This window comes from Manis pentadactyla, chromosome X (genome assembly GCF_030020395.1).
Source record: "Manis pentadactyla isolate mManPen7 chromosome X, mManPen7.hap1, whole genome shotgun sequence".
NCBI classification, from domain to species: domain Eukaryota; kingdom Metazoa; phylum Chordata; class Mammalia; order Pholidota; family Manidae; genus Manis; species Manis pentadactyla.
The window spans coordinates 113,950,265-113,967,139 of record NC_080038.1 but is presented as its reverse complement, the minus strand read 5'-3'; positions in this window follow the sequence as shown (position 1 = coordinate 113,967,139).

The window sequence follows — 16,875 nt, the reverse complement described above, 5'->3', positions numbered from 1 at the left end:
TATCATAAAAAGGAGTTGGTTTTTTTCCTGTTTCTCATGAGGGAAGTACTGTAAGTTTTTGAGCTTAGATTTGACATGATCAGATGCGTACTTTTGCTTATTTATTGTATGGCTTCTATTACTAGATTGGGAACTCCAAAATAGCAGGGATTTTTGTTTGTTTGTGTCACTATTGTGCCCCTGGTGCCTATAGTACTATATAGTGCCTAGAACATAATTAGGACAGCTCTCTACTACCTTGAGGTATATAACCTGCACAATTTTGGTGGGTGACATTCACATACAGTAAAAATCATACCCCCTGGAATTGTGCAATTTTATAAACACTGGACATAAAAGTGCTCAATAAATATTTTGAGTGAATAATTAATTTGCTTTAGGACAGTAAGTCTGAATGGGTTTATGGGATTGATTGCAAGAGAGAGAGAATTGGGGAATAGGGAGTATTAGGACAATGTTTAAGTAGTCTAAGCAAGAGATAATCTGAATTTTCTAATTAGAAAGGACAGGATAGAAGGAAGACATGCTTCCATGGTAGACTTAATATATGTTTCTTACTGATTGGACCTAGAAGGGAGAAAGGATTATAGGCAGGGAAAACCTGAAGATAACTCAAGGGATTTTAGCCTGAGTGCCTGGGAGGGGGTGATAAACACACAAGTTTAGGAAAGGAAAATAAGTAAGAGAAGCAAGGTTGACTTCAGCATTTTATTAAAAATAATAATAATAAAGAGAGAAATGTGGTATCCACATATAAATCAAGTATAAAAACCAAATGAGTATTCATATTTGAACTGACTGTTTATAGTTCACAATGCATGAGCAAAACCGAAAGTTTCTGTGATGACTGCCCTTGTACTGTTCACTATGTAACTTATTCATTATGTAAGAATTTGTTCTACATGTAAAAACTTGTTTGTTATGCCTCAGAAGATTGGAGACTGACAAAAATTAGGCTTGGGGTGGAATAATGATTGTGCATTGAGCATTGACTCCCCTATACAGAATTTTATTGTCGTTAACAACCATTTGATCAATAAATATGAGAGATGCCCTCACAAAAAAAAAAAAAAAAGAAGGACAGACTTCCAATGGTAAAATAAATTAGTAACCGGGATGTAATGTATAGCATAAGGAATATAGTCAAGATATTGTAACAGCCTGGTAGGGTGATAGCTGGAACCTAGAATTATGTATATAAATGTTCTACCACTGTGTTGTACACTTGAAACTCATGTAATGTAATACTGTGTGTCAACTACCCTTCAATAAAAAATAATTATTTAAAAAAAAAAAAAAAAAAAAAAGAGAAGCAAGGTTGGTGGATAGAGTAGGTGGGTAGGTGATGGATTTAAAGATACACATGGGTTTGAGGAGCCTGTGGAATACATATATAGACCTACCTATGTACTGGCATTTGAATAAACTGGTCTGAAACTCAGCAGAGATCAGAGATAAGAAAACATATTATGGAGATATTAAATCCATGGGAGGAGCCATGAAGAAGATTTGGAATGAGAAGAGAAGGCAGAAAAAGGTAGCATCTAAGAAATGCCTATAATGAAAAAGCTGAATCTGAAAGTGAAAATACAAGGATGATGATAAGATATGGTCAGTATGCCAAAGAATAGGAGCATTAATTAACTGTCACAGAAGCAGGAGAGACTGAGGTAACCATCTGCTGACAGCTGCCAAGAGGTCAAGCAAAAAGAGGACAGAGAAGTCATCAATGGATTTATTAATTAGGTTATTTCTATAGAGGATATACCCAATACCCTAGTGAAATTAGAGGCAGATTGCAAATCATTAAAGAGTGAATTTGAGGTGAGAACATGGACACAGTAAATGGAGATGAAAAATGAAAAGTTGAAGGAGATAGAAAGATGGGACTGTAACTTGGAGCAGTGATCAGGAACAGTTTCATAAGATAGAGGAAGAATTGCATATGTCTGTCCACGAAGGGAAAGGAATCTGGAGATACTGAAGATGGAGATGATTGATGAGAAGAGGTGCCAGAAAGACAAGAAATAGAAACAGCACAGCAAAAAGATTAGTGTTGGTATGTAGGGAGGACACTTCTTTCAATAAATGAGGGAAGAGGAAAGGCTACGCAGACATATAAAATGGAAGCAAGGCAATTTTCAGGAGTTCCTTCAGGGTAGATGGCCTCAATCTCCTCTGCAAAGTAGGGGGCAACTTTGTCTGCTAAGCTGTGGAATCTTTCTTTGATTAAAAGGCTTAAAGCATTAAAATACAAATACTCTGAGGGTTATTTGCATTTTGACAGCATGTGGTGAACTTTCCCTACACTTATTTGACAACCTTACAAAATTCTGTTTAAATGTGTTTTTAAAAGTTTTGTTCTAAGAAGATAAATTTGGCAACTCTAAGCCCTTTATCAGAAAGCAGTCATATCAGAGAGCAGTTTTATATCTAATCCTATGTGTGATGGTTGCTGTGGAAACAATTGAATGCAAACTTTATTTTATATAGCACCTATTGATCAGGTGAGGGGGGAGCTTCCAACCATTTTGTTCAAGGAAAAGAAAAAAGAAACATTAGAGGGGTCATTATGTGAAGAGAAAGATTTTGGTTGGGAAAAACAGAATTATGATTTTCACGTATACAAATGTAGGGCAGAATTGGGGTTTTATCTTTTGGCTTTCAACAAACAAATGTATTAGAATCATGAGTGCCCAGAGAGTGGAGCAGGGAAGATGACATGAGGCTTGGCAGATGAGAGAGTAATACATAGAAACCAAGCTCACAGAAGTGAAGGAACAGGACTGGGTCATTAAGTCCAAGTGAAATTAGAGCACAACCAATGCCTGGGCTTCAAAATCAAGTAGAGCAACTAAGAAGAAAGGAGCTAGAGAAAATGGAAAAGCTGAAAAAAAATTCCTATTTAACTGGAACACACTACACACATCGCTAAGCTTTTTTTTATATTCTCATGTTATTAGAAGATACCAAGTAAAAATTAAGTTATTACTGTTGGGTTTTAAGCTGGACTACAGTTAGAGTCTATACCAAGGCAGAAAAATCTCCTATGATTTTCAATCTCCATTCCCAATGATAGGGTGTTTATGGAACACACTGGCTTTAGTTAGTAGATGTACTTCCATCTCTCCATGTCCTCAAGAGAGAATTTTTCCAAGACCAGAAAGAAGTGAATGTAAACTCAATGCATTAGTATAGTCCAAGGGGTAAATAAATGTCAGTCATAAAGGGGAACTGATCAGACATGTCAGAGTAAAAACAAAACAGTCACACAGGCAAATGTCCAAGGAAGTCACAGTAATTTGAATCCCATAAATAACTCCCCTTGTTCTAAGTCCATGTTCACCCTAAGTCCATGCTCTCCATGCAAAAATTTTTCGTTAATATTCTGTCATTCAGTTGTTTGCACATTACAAAGTGCATATACAAAAGAACTGAAAGAATAAAATCAAAATTGACTACCACCTAGAAGTGAACATTGCTAATATTTTGGTGCATTCCCTTTTCATTTTACATTTTTAGAGCTATACAACTTGATATGGAGACATTCTTCCCCACATATACATGTTTAATATATATATGCAAGTGTTACAAAATTAGAATAATCTGTATAAATCTATATTGTGGTATCTTACTTAAAATTCTATAAAGACATTTCCCCAAAAAATCCTTATATGTCTTTTGAGAACATGATTTTTAAAGGTTCTTTAGGAGCACACAGTACAGAAATGTACTATATTTAATAAATTCCTTATTGTTGGAAAATTGATTTTCTTACAGGTTTTTATATTTAGAAATCTTTGACTAACTCTTTGTCCACAAGCATTAGTGTATATTTATAGAAGGGGAATTTTTAGGTCCATGTTTGTATACGTTGTTAAGACTTTTGATAAATATTGCCAGACTACCTTAAAGGACAAATTTTCAGAAGTAGATGTTATAGAATTAAAGATTATGCAAGTTTTAAGACTTTCAATTAATAGTGACAAATTTTCCTCCAGAAAGATTTTAAGTTTATAATCCCAACCAACATGTGAAGTCCATTATCCCTCGTTTATATAAACACTGGATACCAGTATGCTTTTACATATTTTCAAGTTTCACAGATGAAAATATTGGTGTCATTAATTTGTATTTTAGGTAAGGTTGGACATTTTTACATGCTTATTTACTTTTGTATTTGTTTTGTGAATGTTCTTTTCAGGTCGTTTTTCCAAATTTCATTTGAGGTCTTCCTTTTTGACATTGTTAGCCAGAAATCCTTTTATCTGTAAGGAATGTTAACCCTTTATGTGTAATGCATGTAACAAATATATTTTTCCTGGCTTTCATTTGCCTTTCAATTAATAGAGTTTTAATGCACAAAAGTTTAACATTTTTAACATAGTCAAGAATATGATTTTTTCCCCCTTTTGGCTTCTTTTTAGTGCTTCTATATACTGTGTTGTAATTTTGTTTTAGGAAATTGTAAGTTCTAGGTAAAGTATATTGCACTATACTTTTTCCTATTTAAATAATTGGAAAGAGTTCTTACTGTTTTTACACAGAATATCTGATTTTTCAGGAATGGACTACTGATGTTAAATGGAAGGTGCCTGTATTATCTTGTCAACACCATACTCATATAAGCATCAATTCTTTTATATTCATTGAATAATGTATCAATACAGCACATTTTAATAATTGTTTCTTTTATAATATGCTTGGGTACATTTTTCTTCCAAACTTTTTCTTGTATTTTATTTGTGATTTATCCTGGTAAATGAATTGCTTCTTCAAGAAAAAAAAATCCAGCCATGCTTTTTACTATAAGTGATTGAAATTATATGTTAAATTTTGGAAATATACAATCCTTAAACATTTATTATTCCCATAAAGGAACATTTATTAAACTTGTATCTCCTTTAGGAAAATCTTGAAGATTTTCTCCATAGTATTTCTATTTTCTTGTTGACCTCATGTGTTGATCTTTTTTTTACAAAATATGTACATATAAAATGTATTATATGGAGTGTGATTTCATATATATAAACATTAATATTCTTATTATAAGCAATGGAATTTTCCTCACTTTATCTTCTATATTTAGCATCTAGGGTAGCTCTTGGTACATCTCATATTTATTTAGTTGATTCTCTAGTCTAAGTAATCATTGTCTATAAATAATGATAATTTATTTCCTTTCCAATAATTTTGTGTTTACTTTTTTGCATCTTATTATATTGCTCAAAACTTTCAGAACATCTTTTTAAGTTGGGAACAGATGTTGAATTTTTTCAAATGTCTTTTGAGAAGCTATAGAAATTTTCATGTTGCTTTTTTTGCTTAGTGATGTGATTCATATTAATATATGCCTAATAATAAACTACACCTATATTCATTTGATAAATAGAAGTCAGTGATATTATTTGCTCATACTATACAGTATTTTTCACATGTAAGTGTAATGGTTTTGTAATTTCTACTTTTTCCTGTACTTGTTAAGTTTTGTTATTGAGGTGTCTAAATTTCATGAAGTCAAATGAGAAATTCCCATTTTCATCTATGCTAAAATGATTTCTGTGCCTTGGAAATTGTATGCTTAAAAGTTACAGAACTGGCTTGGAACCTTATTTGATGATAATTATTTTACATTTCCATTTTTTCCCATACTTATTGATCTTCTCAGTTATTTTGGTCTTCTACTGATTAACTATGGTAATTGATTTTTTAAGAAAGTCCTCCATTTAATTGAGTTTGTCACATTTGCATTTTTATTTTTATTTAAAGACTTTTTTTTCTTTCTTTAAAACAGTTTAAATAGTTCACAGCAAAATGGAGGGGAAGGTACATAGATTTCCCATATATGCCCCAACCCCACATGCACAGCCTCCCCCATTGTCAATATTCCCCAATTTTCATTTTCATGGCCCGCACAAATCCTGTATACTATGCCTGTTCATCCCCTCATCCTCGGCAAACACTTGTCATTTTACTGGCAACATAGTTTTTCCTATTCCAGAATGTCATATAGGTGGAATCATACAACTTTTCAGATTGGCCACTTTCTTTTATTAATTTGCTTTTAAATTTCTTTTTATATGTCTTTCCATGGCTTGATAGCTCATTTCTCTTTAGGGCTAAATAATATTCTATTGTCTAGATGTACCACAGTTTACTTAACCACTCACCTACTTGATCATTTTAGCCATTACGAATAATGCTGCTATAAACTTCCATGTGCAGGTTTCTGTGTTGACACAAGTTTTCAACTGCCTTGGTAGACATGAAGGAGTCTATTGCTGTATCATGTGGTAAGAGTATGTTTAATTTTGTAAGAAACTGCTGACAATCTTCCAAAAGTGCCAGCAACATTTTTTTGCCCCCACCAGCAGTGAGTGAGAGTTCCTGTTGTTCCACATCCTCTTCGGCATTTGGTGTTGTCATTTGAATTTGGGCCATTCTAGTAGGTGTATAGTGAAGCCTCGTTGTTTTAATTTGCATGTCCCTGACACATAACACAATGTGGAACATTATTTCATATGGTTATTTTCCATTTGAATATCGTCTTTAGTGAGGTGTTTGGTAAGGTTCAGTCCATTTTTCCACATCTTTACTGAGATAGAATTAACATATCAAAGAGTATAAGTTTAAGGTTTATAGTGTCATGTTTAGACACACATATGTATTGTGAAATGATCTCCACAATAAGGTTAGTTACATTGGTAACCTCATATAATTACCATTTTCTTCATGGGAAAACTTTTAAGACCTACTCTCTTAGAAACTTTCAAGTATATGATATCTTATTGCTAATTATAGTCACAATGCTGTACCTTAGATCCCCAGACCTTATTCATCTATTTACTGGAAGTTTATACATTTTACCAACATCTTCCCACTTTGCCCCATCCATTAGTGCCTGTCAACCAGCTGTCTACTTTCTGTTTACATGAGTTCGGCTTATTTTGATTCCAGGTATAAGTGATATTTGTCATAATATATCTCTGTCTAACTTATTTCACTCAGCATAATGCCCATAAGGTTGATTCATGTTGTTGCAAATGGCAAGATTTCATACATTCTTCTGTCTGAATAATATGCCATTGTGTATATGTAGCACATCTTCTTTATCCATTCATTGATTGATGGACACTTAGGTTGTTTCTGTGTCTTGGCTATTGTGACTAATGCTGCAAAGAAAAGTGGATGTCTGGGAAAGTGTATCTCCATTTCTGAGGGATACCTTTGCCAGATAAAATATTCCTGGTTAGCAGTTTCTTTCTTACAGCTTTTTGAATAGATCATTTTTGTTTCATGTCCTGAAACAAGTTTCTGCTGAGAAGTCTACTAATAGCCTTATGGGAATTCCCTTGTATGGGAGTTTTTTTTCTCTTGCTGTTAAAATTCTTTGTCTTACATTTTAGACAGTCTTATTTTAATGTGTCTTAGAGAAGATCTTTCAAGTTGAAATGTTGGGTGGACTTCTGTCTGGATATGCCTGCTCCATACTTCTTGCTCCCTCTTGTGGGGAACTCTAAAGATTGTATGCCTTGTTTCAATCCTGCCAAGCCTGGCTGCATGCTGATGCCTCTATTTCCTTTCCCTAAATTGGTGCTGAATTCACAAATTTGTGTGTTGTTTCCCAATCCCAGAGCAGGTCTGGTATTCTGTGAATATTCACAACACATTCAAAGATTCTCCCTCAACACCCTTGGGGGCATGCACTAGGACCCAGCAGTGGGGTGGTGGGGTGTGTGGGGGGGACTCACGGAGTTTTGGGGTTGTGTCTGAGCCAGTTGAGGAGATCTGCAGGTGAGGTATCCCCAGCCACTCATGAGTGGACCCTCCAAGATCATGGATGCTGTTCACTCATCCACTCCCTACCCCACAGTCCTGCAGCACCTCTGTATTCTAGATGAGGCAAGAAGGACATGAGTCTATTTGCCAGTGTCCTGCACAGTTCACTCAGCTAACCAGTCACTCACATATTCTCACTTTCCCTCTTAAGATGAATCTCAGGCTGAGAAGTTCTCTCTTAGGAAAGAGGTTATGTGAGTAAAGAGAGACTGTTCCTGTTAACCTCTCCAAGGCATCCAGTCTTGGATTTTCTTTCTCCAGTGGCATGTTGGTATTTCTCTGCTAAACTGCTATCAAGATGCTCTTGTCTGGGTGATTAATCTCTGGTTATGTTACTTCTGCATTGATTGGTTTAAGTTGTATGCACTTGTTTTTTCCTTGGTCAAGGTCTGACAGAACTGTTTATTTTATGTTCTTTTAATCCTGCTTCATAAAAGCCATCTGTTTTTGTATCTTAATGAGAATAATTAGTAATTTAAAATAAATTTTGTTCATTAAATAATTTTTAGAAGTATGTTTCTCTTTTTAAACTAACAGTAAGATTCACTTTTTTAGTATTATATTTTATAGGCAATATGTTAGACTGCAGTATTTTTTATGTGGTTAAGCTATGCCGGAATCACTTCACATTAAATAGAGATCTCTTTAGAATCATTGTTTGCCAATAAATAAGCATGTGGCTTGTCCTTTCCCCTTCCCACTATCCATTTGGGTTATACTGCCAAATCATTTCAAAAGAAATACTGCATAATAAGGGTCACACCCAGAAACCACATAGCAAAGTGGTATAGTATCAAATTGGGAAAGGTCTGGGTGTGGAAGATTCATGTGCAGAGATGCCTTCAGGGTACTTTCTCATTCGTGGGGCAGGAAAACTGAAATTCTAGACTCTATTGTTTGAAAACAGCTAGAATGAGGCAATGGTACTTTGGATGTCTATAGAAGCCCCTTGTCAGATCTGTCCTTGAGAACAGGTTGTTTACAGGTAACTTCTGTTGTAATTTCCAGTACTTACTTTTAGTATTGTTCCACTCAACTTAGATTTAGTTGTGTACCTCCTGTAGAAGAATGGCTATACCATGGTGCTCTGACAATCTTGCATGTATCTGCACAGGCCACACAGGCAAAAACTTATCCCAAAGCATTCTGTATTTCTCCCGGAATGTTGAGAGTATGGGAAACCTGTGAGTAGTTGATATCTCCCACTCACCTACCTACCTCTCTTAAAAGGGTGTCATGAGACAGTTTCTCATCAGCTTCCATGTTCTGAGGAGGTATGAGACTTTCAGTCCTGTGCCTCTCAGAATAGAGCTACAGACTATAAAATTTCTTGGCTGCAGCCTAGAACTGGCTCCTCAGCCACACTGTAGTCACCCATCCCTTTTGTTTTGGTGGGCAGACCAAAGACCATAGGGAGCTCGTACCTTTGGCTACTCTTCTTCTTGCTCTCTACATAGGTAACAAAATGCCTAATCTAAATGTGGCTTCTTACATCTTTACTGGCCAAATCGGTCAGACTTTTTCCTTAGACTTGGCTTTGCTGTCTTGGGTGATTGATAACCTCCAGGACCACTTTCTTTGGCACGTAAAAGTAGTGGAGGTGGAGGGACATATGTGCCATGTAGCTGGGATGTCTGGCAGCTTCTTTCCTTCATTGTTGCCCAAAGATTTCTGTTGTTGGTTGCCTTTCATGCAAGTCTGTGCAGGGCGAATCTCCAGGCCCATATCTGCTCTAAAGGAATTTATGTCCAAACTTAAAATTGTACTTTTCTCAAAGTTGTTCAAGACATTAGAGTATGTCTGAGAACTTTTCAGGAACCCATATCCATTGCTTGGAAGTTGAAATTTTAATTCTGATGTAAACTTAAGACAAATTGAATTAGCACATTTATTTCCTTGCTATCAAGTTTTGTCCTTCACTTGTTCACTATGCCCAGACAAGCAGAGAAGACTCACTACTTACAAAAGGTAATAAGTTGGCAAGGCCAAATAACTCACTTGCTATTCTGGTCCCTGAGATGTCAGTGATGCATTGTGCTAATCTTCTCAGGGTTCATTGCCCTCTACATGAGGCTTTTGGAGACAGATTGCTTATCACACTGGAAAGCATCTCCAGAGCACTCTTGCACTGCTGTTAAGAAGATCAAATTTGATATCATGGAGATGTGTGTTCTAATCTCTGCTTTGTCACTGACAAGTATGTACATTGTGCAAATCATTAACCTCTTAAATTCTGTTTATTGGTCAAATGGGAATAATGATACTTTCTGTCTCAGTGATAGTAAGTGATGATCATAGTGCTTGGCCAGAAGTAAATAGTCAAAAATTGTTTGGTATTAGTACTGTAAATACCATTTTTCCTCTCTAATACAACCAAGGATACAACATGCACTCATAACAGTGTCCCCCTTAGGTACTTTGATTCTCAATAAGGGGTAATGAGACACAGTCTCAGAAAGAGGCAATTTAAAAAAGCCCCTAGGAAATTCTGAAGTGTTCCCCAAAGGAGGTGTGTTGCCACACAAGAAAAAAAACCTCACTGAGCCAATGGTAAAATTTCACACACTGTGGTACTGAGATTGTTTAAACATTTGGCAATATGTAGGAAATTTCAAGGCACACCTAAGGTCACAGATATGTCATTGTTTCTCAAGGTGTGGTCTATGGATCACTTTCATCAGGTTTTGCCTTGAGAACTGGTTTTAAAAAAACACAGATTTCTAAGACCCTTCCCACTCCAAATTTGCTATAATAGAATCTTTTTGGGTAGGACCCAGTATTATATATTTTGAAAAAGCTTTCTGGGTAGATTCCATTACACTAAGGGCTGAGAACCATTAAATAGTTAGCTGTACACTCTGTCTATAAGAAAGGTCAGTCTGGAATCTTGGGGGAAGTGATTGTCTCTAATTATAACCAGTATAGCAGCAATAATGATGTATTTTGCAGTGCTGGTTGTTATAATATAAACCCAGGGGAGTAGAAAGGGTAAGAAAATCCCAGGGGAAGTAACAATATTCTATTAACTTTGTATCTGGGGCATCCCAACCTCATGTGGATAATTCCTTCTCAGTTGATTGCAAGCTTAATCTGACCCTTCATTCCACTGAAGACTGTACCTGGATTATCTCCCTCCAAAAAACCTTTCAAACAGTGTTCAGTCAATTCCACCCTCTGCTTACCATCTCTCCTGCCTTTTGGCATATTTAGCTGTCCAGCACCTCCCCCTGAAAGTATTTTGACCTTCCCTTTTTGTGTTACAGCTTAGACAGAATCTAGACCCACTACTACCTGTAGGGCACCCCAAGGCTGTATTTCTTCTTCATCCTCTTTTTTTCATCAGTCATTGCCACCATAGACAACATTCCTGGCTGCTGCCACTCTTGAACTCTCTCCAAGGATTGAGGTTCCATGTTTCTACATAAAAACAACCTCAAGAACAATAACCAACAATCAAACAGTCAAGTAGAGACCTAAAACTCTCCCATGGCATGCACCTGGTTCCTCTCAGTTCTCTCCCCATGTGACTCAGAAAGGTGAGAACTAACAAACCTCGGAGTTACTGCTTTTCTATTCTTCACCATGGGTTTGATGCTTGTCTTTGTAGGAAGGTGTTGGGGTTAACACAAATATCCTAATCCTTGATACAGAATTATTAGGTAGTACCCCTTACTTCCTTGATTCATGATTGAAGCCAATTTAGCATAATAACACTAAAGATACTATACTACCACTACCTGTGATTGCTGCCACAACTACTACTGCCATTATGAATACCACCACCAATACTACTACTGGTTAACATTTATTGAGTGTTGACATTGTACCAGGAAGTGTTCCAAATGCTTTACCTATAGTATAGCATTTAATCCTAATAATGTGATGTTGTAATTTTCATTATTGTCTTTAAAATAAGGAAACTGAAGTATAGTGCTATTAAGTTACTTGTCAAAATGCATACAGCTAGTAAATAGTTAGTTGGGTTTAGAGTCCAAACAGTGTGCCTGGATTTCTGCTCTCAGTTAACCAATCTCTCAGCAAGAAGGAAATATCACAGGGAATATTCAGAGTGCCTGATACCTTTTGTCCATATACTTCAAGTGGTGAGTGGTTTTATATCATTTATTTCATTGCTGGATTATGAAATTCTTGCCTGTACTTTTTTTTTATGGTAAGAAAACAGTGCAGTGGTTCTTTACTAACATTTTTATATTTTGAGGACTGAGGCTTGGAGAGATTAAACTAAGGTTACTCCTGGTAGAGCCAAGAGTAAAGCCAGACATCTTAAGCCAAGCCTTCACTATTCTATTGTCAGACTAGAGGTCAGCAGAGAATGGAAGAGGTGACAGCGTCTTAAGGGAGGAACTATAATTTCTCAGCCATGGGAGAATCTTCTATCTCGTCATTCAGCAGACACAAATAAATCACAATTCAAATTTATGTTGAAATTACAATTAACTTCCTGTCATCTTTCTTGGACCATTAATTCTATTTATCATGTGAAGATGAAGACTTCCAGTGCTGCAGGACTTCTGAAGGCATAATTTATAAGACACTATACCTTAATAGCCCAACACACTGCTTTCTATTGAGCATTATTTCATGTAGCCAAATTGTGGCTTACATTGTGTCTCAGTAAACTAATCAGGATAAAAACTTACTGGGAAGAAAGGACAAAAAAGGTGACGAACCCAGCTGAAAATTCAGATCCATGTATATTTTCAAATAAAAGTAATGGAAACATCCAGCTTTGGGAACGTTGAAATGTCTTTGTAAGAGACAAAACTGAATTTAATCAGTAAAAGTAACTTCCTGATATGAAGATGCATACTTCAGATCTCTATGTTTCACTTTGGAATGTTACTCGAATGAGTGGTACTGGTGGAAAGACACATAAAAACACAAGACTTGAAAAGTAAGAAAAATCACAGATTGTCTAATGTTCTGAATATGAAAACATGACTAAGATGACTACTGAACCACTCCTTGACTTTGGCCTTGGGAAAGAAGACAATCTAATGTTTTCACAACACGCTGACACATGTAGAAATGGGATGTTATTCTGAAAGTGGATTGGCAGAGGGTAGAATTGAAAGATCACAAAGGGTTTTTAATTTTTTTAATTCATGAAATGTATGATTGAAGATATTTATTTATACATCAAAGTTCAGCAAAATTAGTCAAAAGCCTATGGCCCCAGCTAACTCAAGAGTTGTATACTGAGAACACCAGGTTACTAAATTGCAGCAGTTGAATTTATACAAAATCTTCAGAAACACTTAATTGGCAAAAAGTATACTGCTCAACTGATAATCATAGAACTTAAATAGAATTTCTGGAAACCAAAGCCTGGATGTGCCATGATAATGGAGAGACAGCTGAGAAATGTAATCATGACTATGATTAAGTGGTATAATTAAGGATGAATACGGAAGTATTAAAAGAGGACATGAAGAAAGGATTTGACGTCCTATTGATAGTTAGAATTATCGTATGAATTACTGTTACTGAATTGACTTGAACAGTGTCTCCTCCAAAATTCATGTTCACTAAGAACCTGTAAACAGGACTATCATTGGAAATAGGCTCTTTGTAGATATAATAAAGTTTAGGTGAGGTCATCCTGGAGTGCAGGGTGGCCCCTAATCCAATGACTGGTGCCCTTACAAGAAGACAGTAATTTGAACACAGACAGAGACACGGAAAATGGCCATGTGCTATTGGAGGCAGAGATTTGAACAATGCTGCCATAAGCCAAGGATTATCAGTGATTGCCATCAACCACCAGAAGCAAGAAGAGGCAAGGAAGTATTCTTCCCTAGATGCTCCCAAGAGAGGCATGTTGACACCTTTAGTTTGGATTTGTAGCCTCCAGAACTGCTGGTGAATACATTTCTGTTTTATGCCCCCCAGCTTATGGTACTTTTTTATTGCAGCCTTAGGGTACACTAATACAGTTATGTTTCTTGGATTCTGGATACAATGTTATGATACACATTAAAGTTCTGGAAGATTAATTTAGCTTTGTAAAATGGACTTCCTGCAGGAAAAGTTCTTTAAGATTTCGATCGCAATGATGATGAATGGAAAACAAAAAATGAGTGTGTTCCCTGGGATGCAGCATGAAGTGGGTAACAAGAACATACAGGACAGAGAAGCACAGACCAATAACAAGATTATGGGAGGCTGATGGCCCAACTTATCTGAGGCCTAAAAGAAATGCTAGGAACATAAGGATTTTTAAAGCTAGGGTAACCAACCATCTCAGTTTTCCTGGGACTGAGGAATTTCTCAGGACGTGAGATTTTTCAGTACTAAAACTGGTGCAGTCCAAAGGAAACCAGGATGAGTTGATCACCCCGTTAAAGCTATGTACAGAACAAAATGGTCATGAAAGAGATATCCTGCTGCTTGAGGTATATTAGGTAATGTTTATTTAAGAAGTCACAATTATTCAACTCTTAATTTGATTCCTTTGTTCTCTGTTAGCGAGAATTATTTTCACACAGAAAAGGAGAGAACAAAAATGACTAAGGAATTTGAAACTGGTGGAATGATAGAGAGCACATATTAGTTCATATTTCATTCACTCAGCATTTAATGCACCAGACATTATTTTCAACTAATGGAGATACACAGTGAACATTGTTCCTCCCCAGCTGCTTGGCATGCTGTAAGTAACAAGAGGGGAAGAGTTTGAGACCTTTCACTGGCATTGTCTGTGCCCCTCCTTCCCCAAACCATCCTGCATAACCTCTTGGGATTCGTAATTGTCATGATTTGAAGCTCCAGAAGCACCCAATTATTTTCTGTCTCCACACTTGCAAATACAACCAGCTTTTTCCTCCTCTGGGATACACTCCTGTTCAGATAGGTTCTTTTTTTGAATGTCTTTGGGCTCCGTATTGTTCATAATACACAATAGCCTTTTATTGACCAGGAGATTTGTTTTAGTGTTTTTAATACCTTAGAATAGTTTTAGATTTACAGAATATTGAACAAATGGTACAGAGAATTATATGTCCCCCAACCATGCTCACAGTTTCCCCTGTTATTAACATCTTACTTTAGATTGGAACATTTGCTACAGTTAATGAACCCGTATTGGTACATTATTATTAACTGAGTAATTTATTCAGATTTCCTTAGTTTTTACCTGTGACCAACTTATATATATATTGTGATTGTGAATTATTGTGCCCCTTTATCCCCTTCCCCCTCTGCCCAACCCACCCTAACCCCACTCCCCTGGTAACCACTAGTACATTCTCTGTGTCTATGAGTCTACTGCTCTTTTGTTCCTTCTGTTTTGTTTTGTTTATATACTCCACAAATAAGTGAAATCATGTGGTATTTATCTTTATCTGCCTGACTTACTTCACTGAACATAATACCCTATAGATCCATCCATGTGGTTACACATAAGAGGATTTCTTTTCTTTTTATGGCTGAATAATATTCAATTGTATATATGTACCACCTGTTGATTATACCATCATCGATTGATGGACACTTACGTTGCTTTCATATCTTGGCTATTGTAAATAGTGTTGTGATAAACATAGGGGTGCATAAGTCTTTCTGAATCTGGGATTCTGCATTCTTAGGGTAAATTCCTAGGAGTGGAATTCCTGGGTAAAATGGTAATTCTATTTTTAGTTTTTTGAGGAGCTTCCATATTACTTTCCACAAGGGTTGAACCAATTTACATTCCCAACAACAGTAAAGGAGGGTTCTCCTTTTTCTGTATCGTTGCCAGCATTTGTTATTTCTTGTCTTTTGGATATTGGCCATCCTAACTGGTGTGAGGTGATATCTCACTGTGGTTTTAATTTGCATTTCCCTAATGATTAGCAATGTGGACCATCTTTTCATGTGTATGTTGGCCATTTGTATTTCTTCTTTGAAGAAGTGTCTGCTCAGGTCCCTCATCCATTTTTTGATAAAGTTATTTGTTTTTTTGGTTGTTGAGGTGTATGACTTCTTTATATATTTTGGGTGTTAACCCTTTATCAGATGAGTCATTTACGAATATATACTCCCATACTGTGGGATGCCTTTTTATTCAGCTGATGCTATCCTTTGCAGTACAGAAGCTTTTTAGTTTAATGTAGTCCCACTTGTTCATTTTTGCTTTTGTTTCCCTTGCCTGAGGAGATGTGTCAAGGAAAAATTGCTCATGCTTATATTCAAGAGATTTTTGCCTATGTTTACTTCAAAGAGTTTTATGGTTTCATGAATTATATTCAGGTCTTTGATCCATTTTGAATTTATTTTTGTGTATGGGGTTAAACAATAATCCAGTTTCATTCTCTTACATGTAGCTGTCCAGTTTTGCCAACACCAGTTGTTGAAGAGGGTGTTTTTTCCCCATTGTATATTCATGTCTCCTTTATCCTATATTAATCGACCATAGATGAGTGAGTTTATATCTGGGCTCTCTATTCTGTTCCATTGATCTATGGGTCTGTTCTTGTGCCACTACCATACTGTTCTGATTACTGTAGCTTTGTAGCAGAGCTTGAAGTCAGAGAGGGTAATCCCCCCAACTTTATTCTTCCTTCTCAGGATTGCTTTGGCTATTCAGGGTCTTTTGTGGTTCCATATGAATTTTAGAATTATTTGTTCTAGTGCATTGAAGAATGCTCTTGGTATTTTGATAGGAATTGAGCTGAATCTGTAAATTGCTTTCAGCAGGATGGCCATTTTGACAATATTAATTATTCCTATCCATGAACATGAGATAGATTTCTATTTATTGGTGTCTTTAATTTATTTCATCAGTGTCTTGTAGTTTTCAGAGTAAAGGTCTTTCACCTCCTTGGTTAGGTTTATTCCTACATACGTTTTAAAATTTCAATTGTAGATGGAGTTGTTTTCCTGATTTCTCTTTCTGCTAGTTTGTTGTTAGTGTATAGAAATGTGTATATGTCTTTGTATGAGTTTTGTGTGTTTTTGTGTATTAATTTTGTATCCTGCAACTTTCCTGAATTCAGTTATTAGTTCTAACAGGTTTTTGCTGGAGTTTTTCAGGTT